The sequence below is a fragment of the Pseudonaja textilis genome, chromosome 1 (assembly GCF_049901715.1).
Source record: "Pseudonaja textilis isolate UNSWEBS1 chromosome 1, rPseTex1.2, whole genome shotgun sequence".
Lineage (NCBI taxonomy): Eukaryota > Metazoa > Chordata > Lepidosauria > Squamata > Elapidae > Pseudonaja > Pseudonaja textilis.
In genome coordinates, this window is record NC_141990.1 from 97,841,475 (window position 1) to 97,868,272 (window position 26,798).

The 26,798-nt window shown below is 37.2% G+C and overlaps 1 protein-coding gene across 8 annotated transcripts in view; it reads left to right on the top strand.

Annotated features, from left to right (window-relative positions):
* HS3ST5 (heparan sulfate-glucosamine 3-sulfotransferase 5) overlaps window positions 1–26,798 on the top strand; it is a 189,816-nt gene that overhangs the window by 94,911 nt on the left and 68,107 nt on the right. Inside the window, exon 3 of one of the 8 annotated variants that reach the window (XM_087912791.1) lies at window positions 12,097–12,138. The exons of the other annotated variants lie outside the window; for them this stretch is intronic. The gene's annotated coding sequence lies outside the window, so the exon portion shown is untranslated. The remainder of the gene's footprint in view (window positions 1–12,096; window positions 12,139–26,798) is intronic. 8 annotated transcript variants of the gene reach the window in all.

Sequence of the window (26,798 nt, forward strand, 5' to 3'; positions counted from 1 at the left end):
CCCACCACTGCCCCTCCTCCTCAGTTATAATGAATAAGACAGGCAGACACCCTTAGCCAGGGGTAGTTCTTCAAAACCCAATCCTGTAGCATGCAGTGATGCCACATTGTATATAATACACAGCTTCTGGAAAGAAATATATACATAGTACTGTGAAACTTTTAGAAATAATTGAGGCAAACATACCAAATTTTAGAGATCAACATCATTTAATCATCAGGACATTGCAGGTTTTTTGAGTCTTCTCAGGATTATGATCTAAGTCTCTGCACATCACTTTTGTTTTAGTTTTTTTCACTCAACAACCAAAGCTGCTGCCTTCAGCTTTGATTCTAGGTAACATTTTTTTTCCTCACTCTCCTGGTTTTTTTTTACTGTTAAGGAAAGAAAGAAAGCAGGAAGGAAGGAAGGAAGGAAGGAAGGACAGAAGGAAGGAAGGAAGGAAGGAAGGAAGGAAGGAAGGAAGGAAAGAAAGAAAGAAAGAAAGAAAGAAAGAAAGAAAGAAAGAAAGAAAGAAAGAAAGAAAGAAAGAAAGAAAGAAAGTGCTCCTGAAGTCTTAATGCACAGCGAAACCTGCACAGGCAGGACTGATGTATAGTTGTCATACATTAGGTAGCTAAGTAAAATGTACCTTTGTGCAAAAATTTCTGTTTTCCTAGTTACTCAGAATGTATAGTAGACTTGCATTTCAGATTTAACCAAATATGGATAACTGGATGAAACTGTGATTTTTTAAATGTGAATAATTGGTTACTTAGAAATATTTACATTCTGGATCTACTTTAGAGAGAGAAAAATAGTTGGGATTTCCTTTCCTTTCCTTTGGCCTTTTTCCTTTTATGACATGATGCTTGTCTAGGCAAAATCCTTGTTAACATTCACAAGTGCCAATGCAGGGCAAAGATATGCTCTTTTCCTGGCAACGTCAAAGCCAATTACCACCTTGGAGAGAGAAGGGATTGCAGACATTTGTTCCATTTTCCTAATAGATGGTCAGCATTTCCAAGGTTGACTATGCTAATGACACTTAAGAGGGAGGGAGAGATTTATTCTGGCAGAGCAGCGTGTGTAAGTGCATTCCTACAGGCAAGGATTTCTGGATCAAAACTGCTATTAAAATCCTTTATTGTTTATTGTGGAAATTGAAAATATTTCCTCTTGTACATATTAAGCTATAAGTAGGTAGTTATTATACATTGTTCCTTCCCCAAATTATTTTTTGTTCTAGTTAAACCTTAGTTATACAAAGTAAAATGCACTTAAAAATTATTATATGGCCTTTATATAAACTACTAGCTGGATACCCATGCTTCGCTATGAAACTATGTGATTGGGCTTAGTTTTGGGGGAGGAAAATGAGGAGAGAAAAAAATCTGTCTCTGCCTACCAGCATCCATTGGTATTCATGTGGCTAGCATCCTGTCAGTGTGTCAGAGTTGAGGGCTGCTTGAAAACTGAAACAGTGTTTGCTGTGTGAGCAAGAAGGAGACAGTAAGAAACTTGGGCGTGGCTTAGCTCAACTGTTCTATACTAAAGCTGCTTGGTGCTCTGAAACTGAAACTCCGCTCCTCTGCTTGTGTTTTGCAGCTGGAGAGGGGGAGTAGAACTCTTTAACATCAGAGCATGTTAATAATAATATAAGAAATACTAATGCTCTGATGGTCATTTTGAAAAATCTTTTCTTAATGAGCACCTAAAAGTCAAGAGGAACATATGTGCCAAATTTAAAGTCTGTAGGCTTTACGGTTCTGGAGATTTTGTGATGATGTGTAAGTGGTATTTCATTTTTATATATATAGATTAGCAAAAAATTGTGGAAATTTGGATTTCTGGAATAAAATTGGAGGTTATTAATTTCACAACCAGTATTGGTAAAGTAGTTTACTAAATATAAAATAAATAAAAACAATAAATCAAAAACTGTATTTTGTTGGTAATCATACAGTAAAAAAAGAGTGCAGAGGAAAACAAAACTGATGCAGAGAAGGCTTGTACAATATTTCTTTTCATTCATGAAATTTTCAGTGATTTAATAGGAAAACAAAACATGATGAATCAGCTTTGTAGAGCTTAGATGGATAACTTGTGGTTTATGATTCAGTGTGAACATTGCAGTGGTGGGATTCAAATTTTCTAACTACCGGTTCTGTGGGTGTGGCTTGGTGGGTGTGGCAGGGGGAGGATACTGTAAAATGTCCAGTCAGAAGTAGTATTTGACGGTTCTCTGAACTACTCAAAATTTCCACTACCACTATCTCCAGAACCTTGTGGTCTCTCAGTCCTGATCTCATATTCTTCCAGACAATCCTATCATCCTTTCATTCTATCATCCTAAACACCACTGGGGGGGGGGGTGGAATTGTCCCTCAACTATCTATAATTGTTCCATATAACAGAAGGAACATTGCACAAATTGAGGCAAAATAATGTCTAGATGCAAAATGCTTCTTTCATTTCTGTTTCTGATTTAATCAAATGAATACGCATGGGGGTCCACAATTCTGCACAGTGTAGACATACAGTTTTAATTTAGTTCTAGAAGTAGCCATTTTGGAATGCAGAACCAATTTTTTTTTTGGCAAAGTTATTGTGGATTTCAACAAAGGATGAATTTTTATTTGTCTAAGGGAAGGATGGTAAAAAAAATGTAAATAAAACTTTATTTTCAAAGTGAGCCAATTGGTTAGATCATGCATTTTGCCTATGAGCCTTTTAATTATTCTATGATGGTATGCTGTCAATAATATGATTTTAGTTATACATTAATCACATTGGTAGTTCTGCAACATAACCTCAATTAATGTTACTTCAAATAGGCAATATGATAGAAGATGTTCTTTGTTCTGCCACAAAGCCAGAATGATTTAGTTTGAGTTTCTGAGGGATAAACTGTTTGAATTGCTTCATATTATAAATTTTTCAAATCATTAAAATGACAGTAAATTCCCATAGCAACTTTCACAATTACATATATATATAAATCTCATTGATTCACAGCAGGTCATAGTTGTTTTCCTGTATCTGTTGCACATACTAATGACATTCCAAAGAGAAGCTAATTCAGAATTTTAATCAGCTGTCAGAAACCAATGAAATTCAGAAATCAGCAGTGTGTTAAAAACAATTACGTGGAAATGAAATGAAATATTTCTTCTTTTGCTGGGTTTCAACAAATATTGCAAAACTGTTGCTATTTTTTATGGAGTCTCAGTCAGTCTGCCTGCAGCTGATATTTTCTTGGAGGTGTTGAATTCCAGCCATTAGGGTTTATTGTTAAGAACTCTAGAAGTTGTATTTTATCTGGAAGAACTTGGGCTAGTGTTAGGGTTAGCCCCATTATTTCCTTCTTCTTTACTTGGGCTATAAAAGAAAGGGGCTTCACTATTCTTGCCTGTATGTTCTATAAACCCTCATTGTTTTTGCTTGTAAACATACAGGTGAAACTCAAAAAATTAGAATATCGTGCAAAAGTTCATTTATTTCTGTAATGCAACTTAAAAGGTGAGCCTAATATATGAGATAGACTCATTACATGCAAAACAAGATAGTTCAAGCCATGATTTGTCATAATTGAAATGATTATGGCTTACAGCTCATGAAAACCCCAAATCCACAATCTCAGAAAATTAGAATATTGTGAAAAGGTTCAATATTCTAGGCTCAAAGTGTCCCACTCTAATCAGCTAATTAAGCCATAACACCTGCAGAGGGTTCCTGAGCCTTTAAATGGTCTCTCAGTCTGGTTCAGTAGGAATCACAATCATGGGAAAGACTGCCGACCTGACAGTTGTGCAGAAAACCATCATTGACACCCCTCCATAAGGAAGGAAAGCCTCAAAAGGTAATTGCAAATGAAGTTGAATGTTCCCAAAGTGCTGTATCAAAGCACATTAATAGAAAGTTATGTGGAAGGGAAAAGTGTGGAAGAAAAAGTTGCACAAGCAACAGGGATGACCTCAGCCTGGAGATGATTGTCAGGAAAAGACCATTCAAAAGTGTTGGGGACTTTCACAAGGAGTGGACTGAGGCTGGAATCAATGCATCAAGAGCCACCACACACAGACAGATCCTGGACATGGGCTTCAAATGTCATATTCCTCTTGTCAAGCTGCTCCTGAACAAGCATCAGAAGCGTCTTACCTGGGCTAAAGAAAAACAGAACTGGTCTGTTGCTTAGTGGTCCAAAATCCTCTTTTCTGATGAGAGCAACTTTTGCATCTCATTTGGAAACCAAGGACCAGAGTCTGGACGAAGAATGGAGAGGAACACACTGCAAGATGCTTGAAGTCCAATGTGAAGTTTCCACAGTCTGTGTTGATTTGGGGAGCCATGTCAACCGTTGGTGTTGGTCCACTGTGCTTCATTAAGTCCAGGGTCAACACAGCCGTCTACCAGGAGATTTTGGAGCACTTCATGCTTCCTTCTGCAGATGAGCTTTATGGGAATGCTGACTTCATTTTCCAGCAGGACTTGGCACCTGTCCACACTGCCAAAAGCACCAAAACCTGGTTCAATGACCATGGGATTACTGTGCTTGATTGGCCAGCAAACTCACCTGACCTGAACTCCATAGAGAATCTATGGGGCATTGCCAAAAGAAAGATGACAGACATGAGACCGAACAACGCAGAAGAGCTGAAAGCCGCTATTGAAGCATCCTGGTCTTCCATAATACCTCAGCAGTGCCACAGGCCGATAGCTTCCATGCCTCGCCGCATTGAGGCAGTAATTGCTGCAAAAGGGACCCAAACCAAGTACTGAGTACATGTGCATGCTTATACTTTTCAGAGGTCCGATATTGTTCTATGTACAATCCTTGTTTTATTGATTGCATGTAATATTTTAATTTTCTGAGGTTGTAGATTTGGGGTTTTCATGAGCTGTAAGACATAATCATCACATTTATGACACATCATGGCTTGAACTATCTTGCTTTGCATGTAATGAGTCTATCTCATATATTAGTTTCACCTTTTAAGTTGCATTACTGAAATAAATGAACTTTTGCATGATATTCTACTTTTTTGAGTTTCACCTCTATATACAAACAGAAGAGTAAATATTTTTAGATGTCTGTCCTATAGCTATGTAAAAGCTATACATATGTTATGATATGTAAGATGGGGTACTGGCCAGTCACCAAAACTGATCAAATCAATTTGAAAATGCTTCCTTAGAAATTAGTCCCATCTCTTTTGACAGACTTTATTCATGTCAAATAACAGAGTTTATTATTATGGTGGAGAATTATATATCAGAGAATTACTAGAATGCAGGAAACGTTTGTGGAGTCAGGATAGGGACATAAAAGAGAAACAATTATTTTGGCAAATTCTAAAACTGCAAGCACTAACGCTGAAGAAAACAGATATTAATCACCAGAGGGTAACAGCTTCATCCTGATTGCGATCTTTAATATGCTATTTTACACAAGAAAAGGTAATCTATTTAAAAGCACTTCATTTTTGTGTTTTGGGTATGCAAGTCACAAAACATAGGCATATGTATGCATGTATATTTTGTAAAGAGGGCTTTTTGCCAAACAGAATGCTCTGATAATGTGATGGTACAGCTGGTGTCTACTGCCGGAGACCACTATAGCAAAAACTGCATAATTAAATGAGTAGCCGCAATTCCCTTCTCTATCATTTATATGTGCTGCTGCTACTGACTGCATTTTATCATGATGAAGATGGAGCACAAAATTAAAAGTTGGACCAAGAATCTCTAAATACAATATTTTCTGTCTAGTATAACAAAACCAGGGGCAGGGGCAGAGTTGTTGATCAGTTATCACAAAACTGCTGTCATCTGCTTGTCTGTGAGTGTATGTTCTAAAATGGATTTACCATTTAGGATGGTGTTCTAGATTAAGTAGTATGGATTAGTGTTTTAAATTAATCTGTTATGTTATTTTTCTTTACTATCATAAAAATGTTGAAGCTTTTCGAAAAACAGTCCAAAGTATCATCTCTTTTCCTTTTGTTGCTAATCTGGCTTGTATTTTTCAGAAAAAGACATAGATCACATATACATTTTTATCATTAAAACCATGCAGTAGTAGTATATTATACATCATTTAAATTTCACCAAAAAAGAACTTCCAGATTGTTTTGTTCTCAATTAAATATAACATTGTTAAGTAAAATTGTTTCTTCTTCCATTTCAAATGAAACAGAGTCTATTTTTTTGATATTGGTTTGTGCAATAAACAGTTGTATCTTGTGGTCATTCACTTGCCATTTTCAAATTGTTCATATTCCAGAGGACCTGGACATTGGAATATCCTAAGCCTAATTTTGAATTTATCCCATTTCCCATGTGGTGTCCAAAACAAGAGATAAATTACTGATTTAAAATAGTGACCAACCTATTAGTGATCTTGCTTTAACTTTCACTATCTAGACGTAATGAAGAAATGTAATTTCTTTTGAATCTGAAGTCAATCTTATAATTTCCTATGGTATGTTAAAAAACAAACAAACAGCACAATATCCGTCCATCCCCCCACATCCTAGTGAAAAATCATGGTTTCCAGTTATATTTCAACTGTCTTCTAAAGTGTCTGTCACAGAGAGCTCAGACTCCTCAGGCAAGGATCCTGACAATGATCAGCCTCCACCAGAGTTCCTGGAGGATCTGTTGTCTGAATATCTGTAGGCAGTTGAGGTGGGGCCATCTGGTAATCCATAGGAACAGCAATGATCTCTGAAGATGAAGATTTGCTGCTTCTCCCCAAGGAAGGCCTCACCACACGGTAAAGAAAGGACTCACACTCTTCAATAATGAGCAACAAATCCAAGACTCTCCATTAGAAACAACTCTTCTTTAGCCCAGATGCTATGTGCCCTGAATTTTGACTTTTGAGTGAACATTTTGACTGACCTTCAACTGACTGCCAAACTTTTGTGATTCTTTGACCCTTGGATCTCATTTTGACTACTCTTTCCCTGATACTTTGGAATTAGTAACTTTGGGATGCTGTTAAGGCAAACCTACTTGACTTTTGAAATTTTTTCAGGACAGTATCCACCATGGAAAGAACAAATCAAGGCTAGTCTAATAGAATACAGTATCTGAAGCTCAAAGTTGAACTACAGAGTCTTCATGCTGTTACTTAGAAGGGTAATGAAACATTTGCAAGCAAATAACCAAGCTCAGAGAGGACCATGGATTCCACAAGGTTATTCTAATGACATCAATTTACTTTGAACAGTTCATATGGAGTTACTTATATACTTACAACCTTATTTGTTTACCTACTTACTTACTGTCTCATTGTTACAATACTTTTGTATTGTAACTTTTGCAATGTAACAATACTTTCGTATTGTAACATTAGTGGACAATATTTTTTTTCTAAAATGCCCAAATGTAATATTGTTATGAAGCTGAAAGGAAAGGATAAAAAAAACCCATTTAGAGAATCTCTCCCAAACTAAAAAAATATTTGAAATACAGTTCAAAACCAGCCAATATTAAATAATGATGCCTATAAATCTTTAATCTCAAATAAAACAAAAAGCTATCATACAAATAAGTGACACACTGGGGAGCAGAGGTTAGATCAGTTGTACAAATCATACTGAGTATTTCCAGATAAAAAGAAAATAAGCAGCACATTGCTGTTTTTAATATTATAGTTTTGTAAGATTGTATAAAAATCACCAGCTGCCAAGAGGCTCTCAGGTCAGTTTCTAATGCAGTTGAAGATCAAAGCTCTAAATATGGTTTAGATGCCACTTCAAAAATACTGTTAAGGAGCCGATAATGATCAGAAGTCATACAAGGTAATTATATTTAAATGAAACGTAAGTAAAGTCAGCTAAAATAGCTGTTTTCGTTAATCCTAGAAGCATTCAGCCACGATAAGTAGTAGTACCTAGGATGGCATTAATCATGATTGGGTGATCATTGGTACTAGAGGCTTAATGAATCTTAGTGCAAAATCAAAATAGTTAATGTTAAGTGTCAATCAGCAAAATAAAAATTATTTCTCATACATTTGAGCAGTTTATTGACAAAATTCTACAAGTATGGTAGATATAGTCTAAAGGTAAAGGTTTCCCTATTCAATCATGTCAAACTCTAGGGGACAGTGCTCATCTCCATTTCTTAGCCGAGGGAGCCAGCATTGTCCGAAGACATTTCTGTGGTCATGTAGCAAGCATGACTATATGCCAAGGCACACGAAACACTGTTACCTTCCCATTCAAGTGGTACCTGTTTATCTACTTGCATTTGTTTGCTTTTGAACTGCTAGGAACTGGGTCAGGAACTGGGGAAATAAAAGGAACTCATCCTGATGCCCAGCACTTGGGTCTTGAACCCAAGATGTCAGCAATGACAAGTTCAACATCTTTAACCACTGAGCTATTGTGCTCCCTATAGATATATTCTAACAATATTCAAAAAAGCCAAAATGGATGGCCATCTTCCTGTTTGTTCCAAAGCTACACAGGCTTTCAGCTCATTGCTCGGTGGAAGGCTGCACTTTTCACATGCATAAGATCTCGGATTCAATCCCTGGCAACTGAAAGATGAAAAACTGCTTTGGAGGATGCTATTCTGCTAATTGTCAGTACTGAGTTAAATAGAAGTAGTAATTTTAGATGAAATAAAACAGCTTCTTATATTTTGTCTGTTTATTATGAAAAGGTTACAGTGGAGCCATAAGGGGCATTGGGAGTAGAGCCAATGAATGTAGCTCCACTGTCCTTCAATGTTTTTTTTAACACATAGAAGTGACTTCTGAAACATCTAAGATACAGCTTTTGGAATGATTTTGAAAGAGATTAGTCAAGCTCACAAAGAGCTTCTGACAGCATTAAGAAAGGGAATATGATAGGGCTCTTTACACAAAAGTACAAGACCTGTTTTCCACTGTTCCAGAGTTGAAAACATAGAATAATGGATTTAAGCTGTAGAAAACCAGATTCAATTAAATGTTATATGGGAAACCCTAAATTATAATGCTTAGAGCAGCTTAGCAATAGAATCCATTGCTCAAGGAGGTAATAGTTTTCCTCCTATCTGATAAGTTGAAGCAGAGGCTAGAAAACCACCTACAGAAGATAATGTTAATTTGGATTCCTGTACTAAACAAAAGTTAAGTCAGTGGCTGAAATGATCTCTAACTACTCTGATTTTCTGTCTCTGTGATCAACAGCTATTAACTGCGGTAGCCAAGTGGAACCTCTTTGTTCATTAACACCATTCAGTATCAGATGCTTGATGAAAACATTAGTGGAATATGATTAATCTTTGATATTAATTTTTATGGTCTTATGAGTTATGCTAATCCTCCTCCTCCATGCCAAAATATCTTGTCTCTTTTGCGTTGATACAGCCTTCTTTCTTTCCTTCCTTCCAACCTTCTAGCCTTCAGCAGAATCCTCTTGATTGGCAGCAGTGCAGCCAACCAACCCAGTACACCAGCCCCTCCCCCACAGTATTTATAGAGAGACGGCACGAAGCAGAAAGCACCAGCCTGAGGATGGCGAGTGGGACCTCACCGAAACATCGCCAAGATACTATTAATCTTACACGGGAAAAGACCCAAACACACCTAGACATATATATATATATTCCTTCCAGAGAGAATCAGCTTATAGAACGTATACACACACACACACATACACACATACACATACACACAAACACAAAATCAAAAGGCAAGACATAAATACATTAATTGGATGATCCATCCTCTCATTTATCTCCAAACTCCTGCTGTGCTAATTACTTTGCCCAGATAAAGTAGTTAAGTTACATATAAATTCCAGCAGGGAATAGTCCTATATTATATTCAAAACCAAAAAACAAAACAGCCCTTTCTGTTTAAAGAGCCTTGCTGTTAGGAAGCATAAAAACTGTAAAGACAGGCAGTCTGCAGCATTGTATTGAAGCTGATGTATTAGTTCAGCATATTTAAGATTTTGTGCTTTTTTTCCAGAAGAATTGGCTTACTCCATCCAGAGATATTGGTGAAAGATTAAAGAAAAATCCTATTTTTATAACCTTTGAATGGATTAAAGCAGTTGCCCCAAATCCAAAATGTGTGATTTTAAACAGAAGTATCTGCAGGGTGCAGTCAAAAAGGTTTGCCTGCTTTTTATGTGTATTGCACAGGCAACACCTGTAGAAAAAACCTGGCAGTTTTGATTGTCATCTTGAGTTTTTTTGTTTTTTACCATATCCTGTGGGCATTCTGATTTTAAATGTAATAGGAAAGTTAATGATTTTATTACATTATTGTGGCTTCCTCTTTTGTCATTTGTCTTTTGTTGCCCTGTTTTTGTTTTATTTTGTTTTTTTTTTTGAAACAATAGCTTTTCTTCCACTGCAGCAGAAACGTTATGCCATGGAAAGCAAGCATTTGCTTATATTTGGGATGGGTTTGCTAAAATCCCTGAAAACTTGTATGTTGGAAGAAAGGGAAAAAAAAGAGCAAGATTTAGCCTTAAAACTTAATCATTTCTAATTAACCTGAGTAGAATATAGAGAACGAAGCAATCATATTGATTGAAGAGTGTCCATTCTACACCAATATTTCATTATTATCTATTGCACTCTAGTTATGACACACTATAGATTAGCTTTCCTCCAAAATAAGTGAAAACTACTATATTGCCTGTAAAATATTTATGTAAAAAAAAAAAACCCAGTGAAAATACATCACTGGGCTGATTTCAGGAAAATTAAGAGAGGAAGAACAACTAGCAGGATAAGACTATTAAGGCATAGGTTAAAGCAGTGGTCCCCAACTTTTCCAGCTTTGTGGACCGATGTGGTGGGAGGGGAGAGGGAGAGGGAATGGTTCTGCGTGTGCAGTGGACAAGTGTGAGCACAAGGGCACCTCCATTTGTACCAGCAGTGGGCACCCATGCCTACTTCTCATACAAATGGAGCTGTTAGCACACGCTCACCCGCTGGTCATACCGGTCCAGTGGAGCTGCATGCGTGTTTGCAGCCTGGTTTTGAACAAGCCGCAGCCTGGGGTATGGGAACCTCTGGGGTAAAGGATCATTTAGATTAATTATTTTAGCTACAAGGATAACCAATCTGTGCTTCAGTTTTTTAAAATTCATAATTATAATTTGTTTTTTTTTTAAAAAAAACCTCAAGCTTCCAGAAACCTTTATGTAGTTTTTGTTTGAACAATAAATAATACAAGAAAGCTTGTGTTTAAAAATGTGGAATGATGCGATTTTCTTAAAGTGAATTCTGATGTTTGAATTTATGAATTCCGCAGCTGAAATAACAGTAATGGCTTCAGTTTAGTTGTTCTTTTAATTCACTTGAGAGAGCAAATTCCTACTAATTCCACATTCCTAGCTTATTCCATATGGATTTCAGCAGTACCAGCTGGGATTGTGTTTATTAGGTCAGTTCAGGTTAAAGCTGTTCAAAGAAGGCAAAGCCACATCAAAAGCAATTGGTTAAAATAGTGGCCAGGAGAATCTAGGCCCCAGATTCCATAGATATGTTCTACTGGCAAGTTCAAGTTGAACTCCAAAATAACGTTCTATAAGCTGATTCTCTCTGGAAGGAAACTTTTTTGCACTGACCATTGTACACAGCCATCATCATGCAGATGTTCGGTATCGGGTTGGAGATGGAGTGTTTTCCAACCTTGGCAACTTTAAGATATGTGAGCTTCAGGTCTCAAGACCTGAAGTTCACATATCTTAAAGTTGTCAAGATTAGAAAACATCACAGTAAAGTCTACGACTGCAGCAGGTGCATAAAATATTCAAAATGAAGGGAGAGGGGGGAACTAAATAGAAGCTCTTGCTACAAACCTCTTCCCACTGCTGCAACAGTCTCTACCTGCTGCCATTCTTATTTCCTGCCCTCTTATTTTTTTTGAAAAGTAAAAGTCAGGTTGTAGAATCATTGTGAATTGCAAGGAAACCTTACGCCTCTCTCTGTGCACCTCCTGACCTTTCTTAGCAAATAAAAAGCAGTGAACTGCTGCCCACTGCTGAGTTTTAGTGTTATCCTGGAAAATATTTTTACTGGTTTTCCTTTTAATAAAGGTGGCCTTTATGGTTCACTAGCTTGCTAGTTAATGGCATGTTCTCCTCATTACAGACACCTTATGGGAGTGCCCACAACATTTGAAACTTTTCAAAGGTGAGTACTGGCCTCCAAACATTGGACACTCCGACCTAAATTTGGAGGCTATATTTTAAAAATCATAAACATGTCACCATAAACACGTTCTCTCTCTGCTTTTATTCCTGTGTGCCTGAAACATGATAGGAACATTCTTAATCTTGGAAGAACTTCATGCGAAGGGACCTTAAACTACCTCATCTCTCTAGTACGCACCCTTAGTAAATGAGTCCATTTATTCTATTTCAGCTGCTCCTCCACATTTTTATATGCTACTTAACGCAGCACTTTCACAACCCACTCATCCATGTCAATATTTCATCAGATTTCCTGCTTTTAAAATTGGAGATGTACTTAGGCAACAGATCCAAATCATGAGATGATGTGCCCTGAGGTGTAGCATTTTTTACTCTTGCAGCCATTAAGAGGATTTTTTTTATTTGGTTTAATAAATGTTATTTTTTTCTTTATGCTTTTTGTGACGCCCCCTCAAAAATTCTTTTCTCTTCGTCCAATTTATCTATCAAGCATTCCAAAGGCCTCCTTAGAGAAGGACAAACAGCAGCAGTAACTTTTCCTTCTGGCTTGCAGGGCAGTCAACCTGGAAAATCTCTTCAATATGCTCATTTCCCCCTCTTCACCCCCCTCCCCACTTTTCTTGCTTTTTCATGGGCAGATGAACATAAGCAAATTATATAATCCTATTGTTCCTGCTGCTGTTTTTTTTAAAAAAATCATCAGGCTGTTGCTGATGCAGGAACAATAGAGAAAGCATATAAAACGTGGCTTCTGGAATTCTTTCCAGCCTATTTATCACAGCAAGAGCCATAGGAGGCTTCTGTATTTTTTCCAGTTTATTGAAATCATAGCCTGTATGAGTGTGTGTGTGTGTGTGTGCACGCACGCATGTACTTGTATGGGTCTACTTTCCTCTTGTGTCATATTTCTGGGTATACCTATGGAAAGCCCAGGAGAGGTGCATGCATCTTGCTCTGTGACCAAAAGAAAAAGAACCTGTTGGCAGCTTTGGTGCTGCTGCCCATCTGATTCTCCCAGAGGGATATGTTAGAGATTTTTTTTCTGGAATATTTTTTTTTCTGCAGCCCTGCTATGATTCAGCCACTTTTGAGCTCAAGTCTTTCTTTTGCTCATTTCTCCTACCATACCAAAGCGCTTTTCATTCTATTCAGTTTTTGGAGACCTGTGGGTAGGCAGACAGAGTTCTGAGCCCCTTCACCTACCTTTTGATATTTTTCTGGATTGGAATGGACAAAAAAGAAAATGTCACTACATTATTTATATAACATCTTTGCGTGCCTGCAGGCAAATGACATCTTTATGCGTTGTCCCTACAACTCATGGGTGCCTCCAGCATTGTACACCATCCAGATTAAAAAAAAACAAAAACAAAGCAAGAACAACATTAAAAGCTTAATGGAACAACGCAGCTGTTAAACAGCATCTAAAGAATAATAAAAGAGAGTCTGTTTGGCATATTCTGGGTACCACAAATATGAGGGGCATTTTTTCATTCCCAAAGGGTGGGTGGATCTATAGTGGAAAGTCGCATTGCAAATTACAGGTAGATACAATTAAGAGGAAGTAGACTTTAACATATCCTTGTCCCCAAACTATCCAGAGACGTTTAAGAAAGCAAGCGATTTGAATTTTTCTTGAAAATAAGCACAAAGCCAGTAAACCTGATCCAGAATCTCTATTGCATGACATGTAAACTCACCCTTATCATTAGTTTGGAAAGATACCTTACACTACAGATGACAGCAAAATGTAGAAGTATCTCCTAAAACAATCAACAAGATTTTGTCATGTTTTTCATGTTATACAGGTTCAACATGCTAGAACACATTTTTCACATGCAATAGTTACAGTGAAAGACCACCTCATCCCTTATATCTCCTTGGGCTCGTGGAGGTGTGATGAGTCATCAGTATGTTAGCATTCGTTCCTCCAATTCATTCATGGCTGGCTGGAGAGACAACCAAATGCTATTAGGACAGGTAATCCTCATTTACTGATGGTAATTGGGACTGGAACTCCCTTGCTAAACGATGTGGTTATAAAGCACAACATCATGTGATCACACTGACTTATGACAACAGTTCCAGCATTCCCAGTTGCCATTAAGTAAGCCCCATGAAGTTGCATCATACCATAATCACCATTGACTTTCCTTGTGGGAAACCGGGAATGAAAATCACAATTAGTTAATCGCAAAATGCAGCTTTACTTGGAACAGCTTACATTCAGCAATGATCTATTTAATATCATCAAACAAGAATAACTACCTATTCCAGGTCCTTGGGAAGGACTCAGTAGGTGCATAAAAATGCCAAATTCAGTCTAAACATCAGGATAACTGCGTGATGAACCATAGTAAGGCTATCCTAAAGGTGTTTTTTTTTAATGATAACTGGACTTTCTTTGGTTTTTTTTCTCTTTTGAGCACATTTTTCTTCTCCTCCAAGAAACTTCTTCAGCTCTGACTGGATGGTGGGGAATGGAAGGATTTATATTCCTTGCAGACAGCTAGTCATTTGCATTCTTTTAAAGAGTAGTTGAGGCTACTTGGAGATTTATGTGTGTCCTCAAGGTCACCTGAGTAGTTGAAATGGGTGTGGAGTCTTCTTGGCTGCAGGATGCTTTTCTATCCTTCACTGCTGAACATAGGTGCAGGCTATTTGTGGATGAGTCTGTGTTGTCTTCATCTCAAACTGAAGTGTAATTTGTTTTGTAGTCAGCAATTTTTCTGGAAATCCATTCATACTCCCATCCCATTTGAAGAGTATTTATCTCAAAGTGCATAGGTTGTCCTAATGGTGCTTTTTCAGGAGGCAACTGGACTGTCCTGTTTTTTTTTCTTTTGAAGATATTTAGTAAGGCTAAAGAGTGGAAATATTATACTTCATATAGTAGGCATTTATTTCTATTTCTCTTGTATTCTTTTTTTTATTGGTCATCTTCCAGTGTCTATAAGCATCATATTCACCCGGAAAATAAAACACAAAATTTCACAACTTATTGTTACTTGACAACTTTTTTTAATGATTCCAATCTTTCTTCTTCACCCCTTCCTTTCTAATTGTAAATAGCTGAATTGTACAGTTTTTCTTTTATAGCAAATTTAATATAGGCCCTTTGACGTGGCACAGTTTGTTAGATTGTGAGTTCTTGATGGTTTCCAACTCTGTAGACTTTTTAAAAAAGAAAATAGTCTCTAAGTTCAAGCAGTCATTAAGGATATGCTCCAGTGATTACCAAAATGACAACCCTGTCATACAAGAAAATGAGTAACAATAGTTGCTATGGATTTCTGAGCTCACCTAATCACATTTCTTCAGAGCCTATATAATTATTGTCATTAGGCTGAGCTTCAATAGCATGACAGATTTATTTAAAAGCTAAAAATAATGTCCAACAACAGATCATTCTCCTTCATTCTCCTTTTATTTCCCACCCACCACCACCCCTTTTCAAAATATCTGTACAGAGGGACAGAGGGAGCCTCACTGCAAAATTGTTCAGAAATCAGTGTGCTGTTTTCGAAACAAGCTGGATGACCTACTTTGGAATTTCAGCAAAGATCAGAGAGCTTGCTAAGGGAGGATGTAAGGCACCACTTTCTTTTGCAATTGTTTTATTGTTATTCCTTCTGGAAAAACAGTGAACAGGGGGGCAAGGGTTTTCTTTATTCCTGTGCAATTAAATCAGCATGCAATCAACAATTTTTGTTGGTAAAGTACACTTAATATATGAATCCCATATTATTTATTCATGGACTAGAACTAACCCAGAGTATTCTAGCATAAAATTTCCCCTTAAGTATTAAAATATGGACTCTACTGCCAAATAAAGATTTTTTTAAAAAAAAAAACCCTAAATGTTTGGGGTTTTATTAATACTGCAGAATTTATTTTCGGAGATGTGGGAATTCTGAACAATTTTTCTACACAGCAATGGGAAACCACTGTGCATAATCATATGCATATTTTTGGACTAAATAATTATCAGTAAAAATGGACAGGATCAGACTGAACAGAATTGCACAATTCCAGGAAACTTCAGGCAGAGAGAAAGGAGAGTGGGAGCTGCTTCACATACAGTCAAAGACATCAGATCCTACCATTGTCAAGGGAAGCAGATCTGAGGGGCAGATGGAGTGAATCAACCTGATAATGTGGTGATATATCTAGCAAGTCTACAGTGCAGCCTGAAGCCATTTAGCAAATGAGAATTCATTTACTCCTCTGCTACTTTTTGTATTCCTTTTCTATTTGGGAAGGAAATTAAGAATGCAGCCAAAAATTATGATGCCCTCTCCATCTGCTACATGCTGCAAAGCCATGTTTATATGTGTTTGTTTGCTTTTTACAAATTTTTATTGAAGTTTATCTTAATATAAAATACAAACAGAAATAAACAGGAGAATGAAGAGGTACAGGGGAAAGAAAAGAAGCAATGACTTCCCACTTTTTTCAGCACAGTAGATACAGAATAGAGCTACAACTTCAACTCCAAGAAGGCTCCACACCACTCAGGTGACCCTGATGACTCTGATAAACTCCAGGTGACCTTAATGACCCACTAAAAGAATGCAAATGAACAACTGTCTGCAAGGAGTATAAATCCTTCCATTCCCCACCATCTGGTCAGAGCTGAAGAAGTTTCTTGGGTGAGAAGTGAAATGTCTTCAAAGAAAAACCAGAAAGTCCAGTTGCCTCTTGAAAAAAAGCCCCTGTCAGGTTCCAAGTAAGGTCATCATGATAAAACAATTATAAAAAGCACCTTTGGGACAATCATGACCTGGATGACTGAGAATCTCCATAGACATCTATAGCTTTAACATTTTACCTTTACATAGTAGATACTAGCCTTTTCTACAGCAGAAAACTAATAATTGAAAACCAATGTCAAAATTTATTTTTTTCCCATTTCCAACATGAAGTCTAGAAGGGAAACAAAACTGGATATGTTCTTTTCTTTAATGAAAATAGCTTTGCCATTTCTGTGAGTTCCATCATTTTTTCCATCTATTCTTCCATTGTAGGAATGGACATATCTTTCTTTTTTTTTTTTTCACATATAGAATTCTTGCTACAGTCAGGATGTACAATAACAGTTTATGCATACATGTTTGTCTATTGGACAGTCGTAAAATACAAATGAAGGCAAATAGACCTGTCCCAGGATAATGTTGCAAGATCCAATCTGTGTCATCAGAACCAGAGGTTTTCTCTTCTGAGCTTTTGGACTTGTACTGGAGCCCATCTTCAGGGAACTTAACATGACATACTGTCAGGCCTGAGGAGAGGGGGGTGCAGGCGGTACATTGTTCTGGGGCCCATGGAAATCAAAGGGGGCCCATGAAGGGGAATTATTTTTTTTATTTTTTACAAAACCAAATTTTAAAAATAAAAACAGCAAGACGGTGTATCAACCTGGACACGCCAGGCGGGAGTGCGGGACAGTGGGGGTTCGTAGCAAAACACTCCAAAACTAGATCAAATCAACTCATTGGAGGGCAAATGGCAAGGAAGGAAGGCGTGTCCTTCCCACAAGCAGCGGCAGCAATGATCGCCCTGCCCTCCACCTCCACCTCCACCTCCTCCTCTCTCTTTCTTCCTTTCTCCCCAGTTCTTGAAGAATTGAACTTCCACCTCTCAGAGCCATGTTGAAATCCTTCATGCCAAAAGGAAGGAAGCACCACTGTTAGCTTAGTCGGAGGATTTGTGCACACCAGCCATGCCAAAGGGTAACTGGCAAGAGAGGTGACTTTAAAATGCAGGAGGATAAACTGGAGGAGGAGAGGGGAGGGCAGGCAAGGGAAGCGCCACTTTTCTTTCATTTGTATACACTAGAATGAATCATTTCCCTCCCCCTTTTTTAAAAACAAGCCTCTTGGTTGGTTAGGAGTTACATGACTTTGTGCAGGGAGTAATGTAAACTCCACAGGGTGGTGGGGATGGGGAGAGGAGATGTTAACTTAATGTGTAGGTGAGGGGGCCCATATTCAGGGGTGGGATTCTACTGGTTTACACCTACTCATTAGAATGAGTTGTTAACATTCTAAGCAGTTTGGAGAACCAGTTGTTAGAAGAAATTACTGGCCTAATCCTGTAAGGAAGGCAGGATTCTGGTGTTGCTTACAGAAGCTGCCTCTCCTTTAACCCTTATTAGATTCTTGGCAGGACTAGACTTCCTGTCTCTAGAACTTCTCTGGAGTTTTTTTTTCCTCCTTTGCTGGTACTTTGCTTATGTGGAGTGACCATTCAAAGTTACAATGGCACTGAAAAAAGTGACTTATGAATGTTTTTCATACTTATGACTGTCACAGCATCCCCACAGTCATGAGAGGCCAGGTGAGGAGATGCATGCCTCAATGTGAGTGATGTTGAGTTGGCCACACCCAGCCAGTCATATAACCACCAAGCCCTGCCCACCAACTAAGCCATGCCCACAAAACCAGTTTTTAAAAAATTGGAATCCCACCCCTGCCTATATTAGTCTTGTTTCAGCACTTAATAATCATTTCAGCGGCACTGCATCCTGTCATACTCATAACAGAAGTGAAATAAGCTTCCTCCATTAATTAGTTGTCAGTATGGCAGGTTCTTTCCAGCGCACCAAGCCTTGGCTTCCTCCTGTGGCACTGTTGAGAACTTGTGCGAAGGAAAGAAGGTGGAACTTGAAATAATTGAAAGCACCCAGTGGCACTTCTAACTGAATGGTGAGAAGCAGATTTTGCATCCCAGGTAAATTTGAAGCTACAGTGGATATTATGTGTTATCACTGAGAACAAGTCAGAAAAAGAGGAGAATGTTTCCTCTGTGCCATCAAATGGTAATATGTATAGGAGTCATAGAAGGAGGGAGCTGTGATGCAATTATCCTGAAGAGAAATGGCAGAAGGCTTGGATGGCTTGTACGATGATGTGAGGTCTTAAGGATGTTGTATAGGAGTTAAATAAAGAGAAAACATGTTGTTTGGAGAACCTGGAAAAAGACATGCAATAATGAAAGGGAAGTAATGGGGGAAGTCAAGGATTTTAGCATGCACTAAGCCATGGTGACCTGAGGAGGGTTTGAAAGATTTGGTTTTATTTTCATTCAGAGATAAACTGTTGGGAGATGGGGAATGTAAAAAGACCCCAAAGCAGCTTCTTGAATTTCTAGTTCTTGTGTTCTTTCTTTTAATATGAATGCACATACAGTACATTTCTTTCTTCCTCCTAGTCTGCCTGCTTTTCTTTTTAAGCTCCATAGATTCATATTGCCAATGCCAGCCTTCCTGGATTGCTAAGCATCTTTATGAAATGCAGTAACATTGCTTCAAATACCTATGTCCTTGATATTAATTCAGGCAGAGTATTAAAAGAGGTTACAATTTTTTTAAAAAAAAAAACCACTTAAGTGATTGTTCAGTGCTGCCTTTGTTATGGCTTCTTACCCCCTTCATTTCAAAGACACTTTGCTTGTTTTTAATGCAAAATGAATTCCTCTTCTCATTTATGGACAGTTACCACTTTAAACAACAGTCTTATTTACAGTAAACATAAGTAGAAACCTCAGTTGCTCCTCCCCCCTCCCCCCACCAAAAAAAGGGAGAATCTTCTTATATTCTGTGGGTTTAAATAGAAGATCATAAATTTATAGTGTCAGTCCATTAAGTAGATTTAATGACAGGAACACAACCAATGTCTCTGTGTAAAACTTAAAGACTACTTGAGACTCCATGAAACTAGATTAGATTAGATTAACAGAGTTGGAAGGGACCTTGTAGGTCATCTAGCCCAACCCCCTGCCCAAGCAGGAGACCCTACATCATTTCTGACAAATGGCAGTCCATTCTCTTTTTCAAGGCCTCCAGTGATGAAGCTCCCACTTCTGAAGGCAAGCTGTTCCATTGGTTGATAGTTCTCACTGTCATAAAATTTCTCCTTGTTTCTAGGTTGAATCTCTCTTTGATCAGTTTCCATCCATTATTCCTTTCTGTGGCAGCCCCTCAAATATTGGAAGACTGCTATCATGTCTCCCCTGGTCCTTCTCTTCACTAGCCAAGCCAAGCCAAGCCCAGTTCCTGTAACTGTTCTTCATATATTTTAATCCCCAGTCCCCTAATCATCCTGGTTGCTCTTCTCTGTACTTTTTCTAGAGTCTCAACATCTTTTTTATAGTGTGGTGACCAAAACTGGATGCAGTATTCTCGGTATGGTCTTACTAAGGCTTTATAGAGCGGTATTAGTACCTCACTTGATCTTGATCAACTAAGTTGATACCTGCCCTCTTTAAAAGATGACCTTAAACAAGGTTTGGTTTGGTATTTATGGTGATACCATCTAAGAAGATGTTGGTAAGATTCACTGTCATTTAGTGCTAAACGATTGTTTCTCACTTCAGAGACAATAGAAGTTTCTCACAGGACAATCCAACAAAAGTATTATTGATTGCCCAGGTGTTCTTTCCAATTATCTGGAATAGAAATTAACACTTTTTAAAGCTCCTAGTTGCCGAAAGACTGTTACAATTGATACCAATGCATTCTTTTGCACATTATGATGAAGGACTTTATCATATTGTTGTTTTCCATGTCAGCGTTTTAGATTATTTAGCTGTAAAGTTGACACATTGGGGTAAAGAGGAAACATATTATCTTACAGTTGAGTGATACATTACCTCTTGAAAAGTGTGTTTTGTTTTTAATAGCAGGTAATTTTATTATCTTTTACTCAAGTAAAAAATATAATACAGTGTATTAAGTACATTAAAATTTAGTATAACTTTTAGTATTTTAGTATATTATATTGTTAACAAGTAAAAGTTACCCTACTTTTTAGCATATCAAAGTTTCATTAAGACAAATCTTTATTTTAATACTCTAAAGATAGAACTTTAAGTTTTTAAAAACTACTTTGATGAATTCTTGAACTACATCCTACAAATTATTATAGCTTGAAGTAGCATAATAACAAACTTTCAATGTTCTAATGATTTATTCTGTATTAAGTTATCAGATCCACATTCATAAAAAACAGTGTATTTTTTTAAAAAATTAAGTTTTAAAAAGCATGTGTTCCCTAGTACAATGTATGAAATAGCAACTCACTGACATCATAAAAAATTGCCAGCAAATAATGAATAAAATTATTAAAATTAGTAATATTTATACAATGTTTTATTATAAAAACAATACTTTTATCTTTAAACAGATCATACAAACAAGCATGTACAGTGTTAGTACTACTGTATTTAGATGAATAGTTTTTTCCAGATAATTTATCTTTTAAAATGAAAAGTCATCTTAAGTTTATACATTTTAACAATAATTGATCATAATTTGAAAGAATAATGGAGCAGGTGTACTTGTCTAACCTTCCATTCTTGGCAGGAAAACATTCAAAATACAGTGTGTCTTTCTAGGATAAATACTGTACGTTTTGATCATGTAAGAATGTTTCTAGCTTTTTGGAGAGAATGTATGTTTATTTATATACTTCTGTTTTAGCAGATAAACCTAATTAATTCTGATATTATAAAGATAGAATCAGTTATCCATCACATAGTTCTCTACAGAGGAAATAACTGGGTGTAATAAATTTTAACTACATTTTATGCATAATGTTAAATTCATAATGGTTATTATTTCTGTCCCCTGAATATGATACCCAAGTTGCATTGTAGAAAAACCACCCTAGAGAACAAAATCCTGCAAATGTCCCCACTGATTTGAAAAAATGACTGTTCAGTATATTAAAAACTGTGTGTCTCGCACTAACATAATAATGAACCAGCTCTCATAACCAAAGCTATAAAATTTAATCCAATTAATCCTCCAAGTGCTCTTTGCCCGATGTCATCATTCTGTGAGTATGTGTATAAGAGGTAGACATTTACTGACAATAATTAATATTTGTAGCATTTATAGAAAATAAATTTTCAACTTATACAGTATATAAACCATATTTAGATATGTGTGAACTAAAACCTGGGCTCCCTAATTGGAGATGAGAGGGAAGGTGAAGAACATCCAAGGTATAAAAATGTAATTTTTGTAAGAGAAAATATCTTAAAAATGTAGTAATGTTCAAAAGAAAATCTAATGGGCTGTAAGACTGGTATACGCCATAGCCTGATGGGAGGTAGAGAATGAATTGTTGCAAAATTCAGTGAGCTGAGATAGAATGATAAAAACTAGGTGGGCTGATGGGAAGATTGCCAGTAGACTGCTAGGAAGTTAAGTGTACATTTACATGTGTGTAAAATGGCAGATGGAGTTAATAGATATTTTGTTTGGAAAGTGTAAGAAAGGAACATGATGATGCCAAATCTAAAATAAATATCTTCTTTTTCCACTTCTCCATAATTTCCTATATGACAACTAGAGAAAATCTATTCCTTCTTCTACATTCAGAAGAAAGCTTAGAACTAAAAATCTAGGAACCAGGAAAGATGCTCAGAGGCAGAATGGGTGGGGCTTCTGTGAATAGGCTTAACCCCTACATCGTTCAAGCTGTGATATGCCTGTGTAAGGGATGTGGAAATTCTGGCGTTTGTTATCAGATTGAGCTCTGAGATACATGGATGGATGAAAGGGCATTAAAAGGGGGCAGGAGGGGAGGGGGGGAGAGAGGAAAGGAAGGAATTACTTGTGGGTGTCAACTCTGTTTTTAACACAATGTAGTGATGACATACATTAAATTCAAACCAAAAACAATGTGAATATGCATTACCTCCAAATAATCAACTCTTGTAATAGAGTGATTAAAAAAAGCTACATGAACATTTAAGTATACATTATATTATCCTTCTACTGAAGATTTATTGTATACATGATTATTCTATTGAAAGTCTTTCAGATTAATATTTGTACATCGCAGTATTGTGCATTAAATAAATAACTTGAAAGAGAGAGTTGCTGTGAAATTTATTAATTACTTATTTAAAGGCTCTGCAACAGTGTATAACAATAAATAATTCAAGAAGACCTCTAATCTAGTTTTCTTTCTTCTTAATTGGTTTTATAGCATCATTTTGATATTTAGCTCTTTATTTTTTTAAAAAGAAAATATTTAACATTGGGGAAAAAAAGGCAAGCTTTGTATTGTTACACTTGCCAAATAACTATCTGTATGAAGGAACTTCAGCATGCAAGAATTCTGGTCTGACTTCATGACTGTCATTAGTGAGAAATCATATGAAATGTTATAGATTTATCAATTTGCCCAATGTAAGAAATCTATGTACATACATTAAATATTTTTAAAAAACAGATTCCTAAAAATATAATCCCCAGTTTGGGAAAGCAAACCATAATGAATAATTATAACAAAGTTCTTCCTCTGTATGCATGAAAAAAGGAACAGAAGTCAAGGGTGATATTTGAATGTGCCAGTTTAAGAACAGATTTTACCTTTCAGATATAAATAACTTTAGGCCACAGGAATAAGACCTACACAGTAGCCTTTCTGTGTTCACTGTTAATGGCTTTGACAATGGTGCGCCAAAAAGACAGTACAGTGACATAGCAGATGTCTAGAATTAAGAACTACTGATACACATTTGTCATATGTTTTAAGACTCAACAAGTTTCACATAAATATAGACATAACCTCTTCTTAGATAACCTCTGCACTTATTTTAACACATACAGTAATATTTCCAAAAAGTCAATATTCAGTGGGTGTTCATTTAAAATGTCTAGAATTATAGAATGAATCATCTGGACCATCAAGACTAACTTTCTAGTCAATGTAGGATTTCAAATTAAATCATTCTTCTTGTAGATGCCTATTCAATCTTTAGAATAGAGTAGAGTAGAGTAGAGAATAGAATAGAATAGAATAGAATAGAATAGAATAGAATAGAATAGAACAGAATAACAAAGTTGGAAGGAATCTTGAAGGTCTTCTAGCCCAGTCTCCTGCTCAGGCAGGATACCCCAATCCTATGGTGGTAAACCTATAGCTCTCTGAGGGCACATGCAGTGTTGCCCCAGCTCAGCTCCACTGTGCATGCGCCCATGCCTTCCACCAGCTAGCTGGTCTTCGGGCCTCTGCCATGCATGCACCAGGAGTGGGGCATATGTGGGGGGCAGGGCACATGCACAGGGAGGTGGTGCATATGTGTGTGGAGGTGCGCATTGGATTTTGGGTATGCGTGCATGCACTTTTGGCACTCAGTGCCAAAAAGGTTCACCATCTCTGCCCTATATCATTTCAGATGAATGGTTGTCCAATCTCTTCTTAAAATCTTCCACAGTGGGAGCATTCACACTTCTGGAGGCAAGTTGTTCCAACTGATAATTGTTCTGAGTGTCAGGAAATTTCTTCTTAGTTGAAGACATCCTGATGTGCCATATTGTAATCCATGCACCTTATTCAGTAGGGGCTTGTCACCTTTAACTTCTTACATGGTGTCCGAATGTACCCCCAAGATCTGAAAGGTGCAATGCCCCAGATCTCATCTATGAAATTGTGTTCTCTTGCAGAATGGAGGAAGAATGCTTTGCCTGTTGTGGTACCCACACTGTGAGCAGCTTCCTCCTGAGATCTGGAGGATCTTAACTCTCCTGGCTTCCTAAAACACTGCCAAGACTTAGCATTTCCCAATTTTCCCATGGATGTTAGCGAACCCTCTTATATATATGCTTGAGGTGGGAGTTCATTTTATAGCATCTTAACTTTCTTTTGTATTAAACTACAACTTTATGGTGTATTTGTATATGCATTTGTAAACTGGTTATTAGCTATCCAAAATTGTGTATTTAAGATGGGCATATAAGTTTTCTAAACAAATAAACTAGACCGTTAGTCTTCTTTCTTTTTTTAATTTCTCTATGTAGGACATATTGCATTTTCTTAAGACTCTGATCATGATTTTCACCTTTGACTCATTCCAGTTTCTCTTCTCAGAATTGAAAGCTCAGAACTGGACATAATATTTGAGATGGAAACTAATCAACAGAAAATAGAAAAGTATTACTTCCAGTAATTTAGCAGGAATGCTTCTATTGATGTAGCCTAAAATTCTATTTGCCTTTTTTTTTTTTGGTAGATGTTATAGGCTTGATATAATGCAGCAATGAATATGCTGGATCATATTTAGTTATATCATCTACAATTCCAATACCCTTTTTACATATATTACCAAACCCCCATCCTTATTTCATAATTCTCTTTACAATTACTGTACATAAGAAACTTTGTTCAGAATTTGTTGAACAAATATAATTGCTTTTTCCTATGAATTTATTTCTGTTTGCTTTTATTGTGTTATTTCAGCCAATATCCCTAAACTAATTTAAATTATTTTAGAATCTTAACTACCATCTTAAATTCAATTTCTGTAGTATTAACTTTACAATTCAATCTGTACCAGTGGTAGAATTCCAATTTTTTTACTACTGGTTCTGTGGGTGTGGTTTGGTGGGTGTGGTGTGGCATGACATGGGAAGGATACTGTAAAATCTCCATTCCTTCTCTACCCCACTAACTTGCTTTCCAGCTCTGTTCTCCTGTGCAGGGCAACAAAAAAAAAAAAACCCAGCCAATCAACTGGGACTCACTCAGGAGGCAGAGAATAGATGGGGGCAGGGCCAGCCAGAGATGGTATTTGCCAGTTCTCCAAACTAATCAAAATTTCCACTACCGGTTCTCCAGAACTGGTCAAAACCTGCTGCATACCACCTCTGATCTCTGATTTTTAGATACAATAATTATTCTACCTCTCATCCAAGTCATTATTAAAAATACTGAATGGCACTGACCCAAATTGAACCATGTACAAACTCATTTCATAATTTGCATAGTATTGTTTTCAAAACAATTGAATCTATCAAATAATTGTGCCGCAAAACTAATTCAACCTGTTTGTTAATCAGAATGTTATAAACTACTTTGTTAAATTTGAATATAGCATTCAAATTTAGCCTAGCATTCCTACAATTAATAGAGAAGGTACCATGAAATCTGACTGGGAAGTTACCCCCCACCCCAAAAGGTAAGATTTAACCTACAGTTTTATCTAACAACATTTATAATTTGTCTAGTAAAAATTTCAGTGGGCAAAATGCAAGTTTAATCTTATGTACCTGTGTTTTCCCAAAAATAAAACACAATCTTATTTTCTTTTGGGTTCCAAAATAATAACTAAGGCTTATTTTAAGGGGTGTCTTTTTCCCCCCCACACACACTTCTGCTTGCTCATGGTAGGGCAGGAGGCCACATGGTGAGCCAGCGCTGCTGCCACAAGGCAGGGGGAAAAAGCTGTTCCATATGCCCTGCATCAGTTTACCTCAGGGCTCCTGCAGCCAGGCCACCCACAGCCCAACCGCTGCCTTATCTCATGGTCATGACAGCCCTATCCAGCAGGACCCTGCATGGCTGCCAGCTCTCTTCTTCTGCTTGCTCATGGCCACAATGGAGCAGAAAGCCGAGCAATGTACCAGTGCCAGTGCCATGGCCATGATGCAAGGGGGTGGAACTGCCCCCATGCACCCTGCACTGGTTTATGTAGCCCTGACACCTGCCTTGCCTCATGGCCGCAGCATCACACAAGCAACCAGATGGAATGGGTGGGCAGTGGCTGTGCTGGCTTTTAAATAGGGCCTATTTGGGGGGATGGGGGTTAGGGCTTATATTAGGTGAGCGTGTAAAAGCTTGCTAG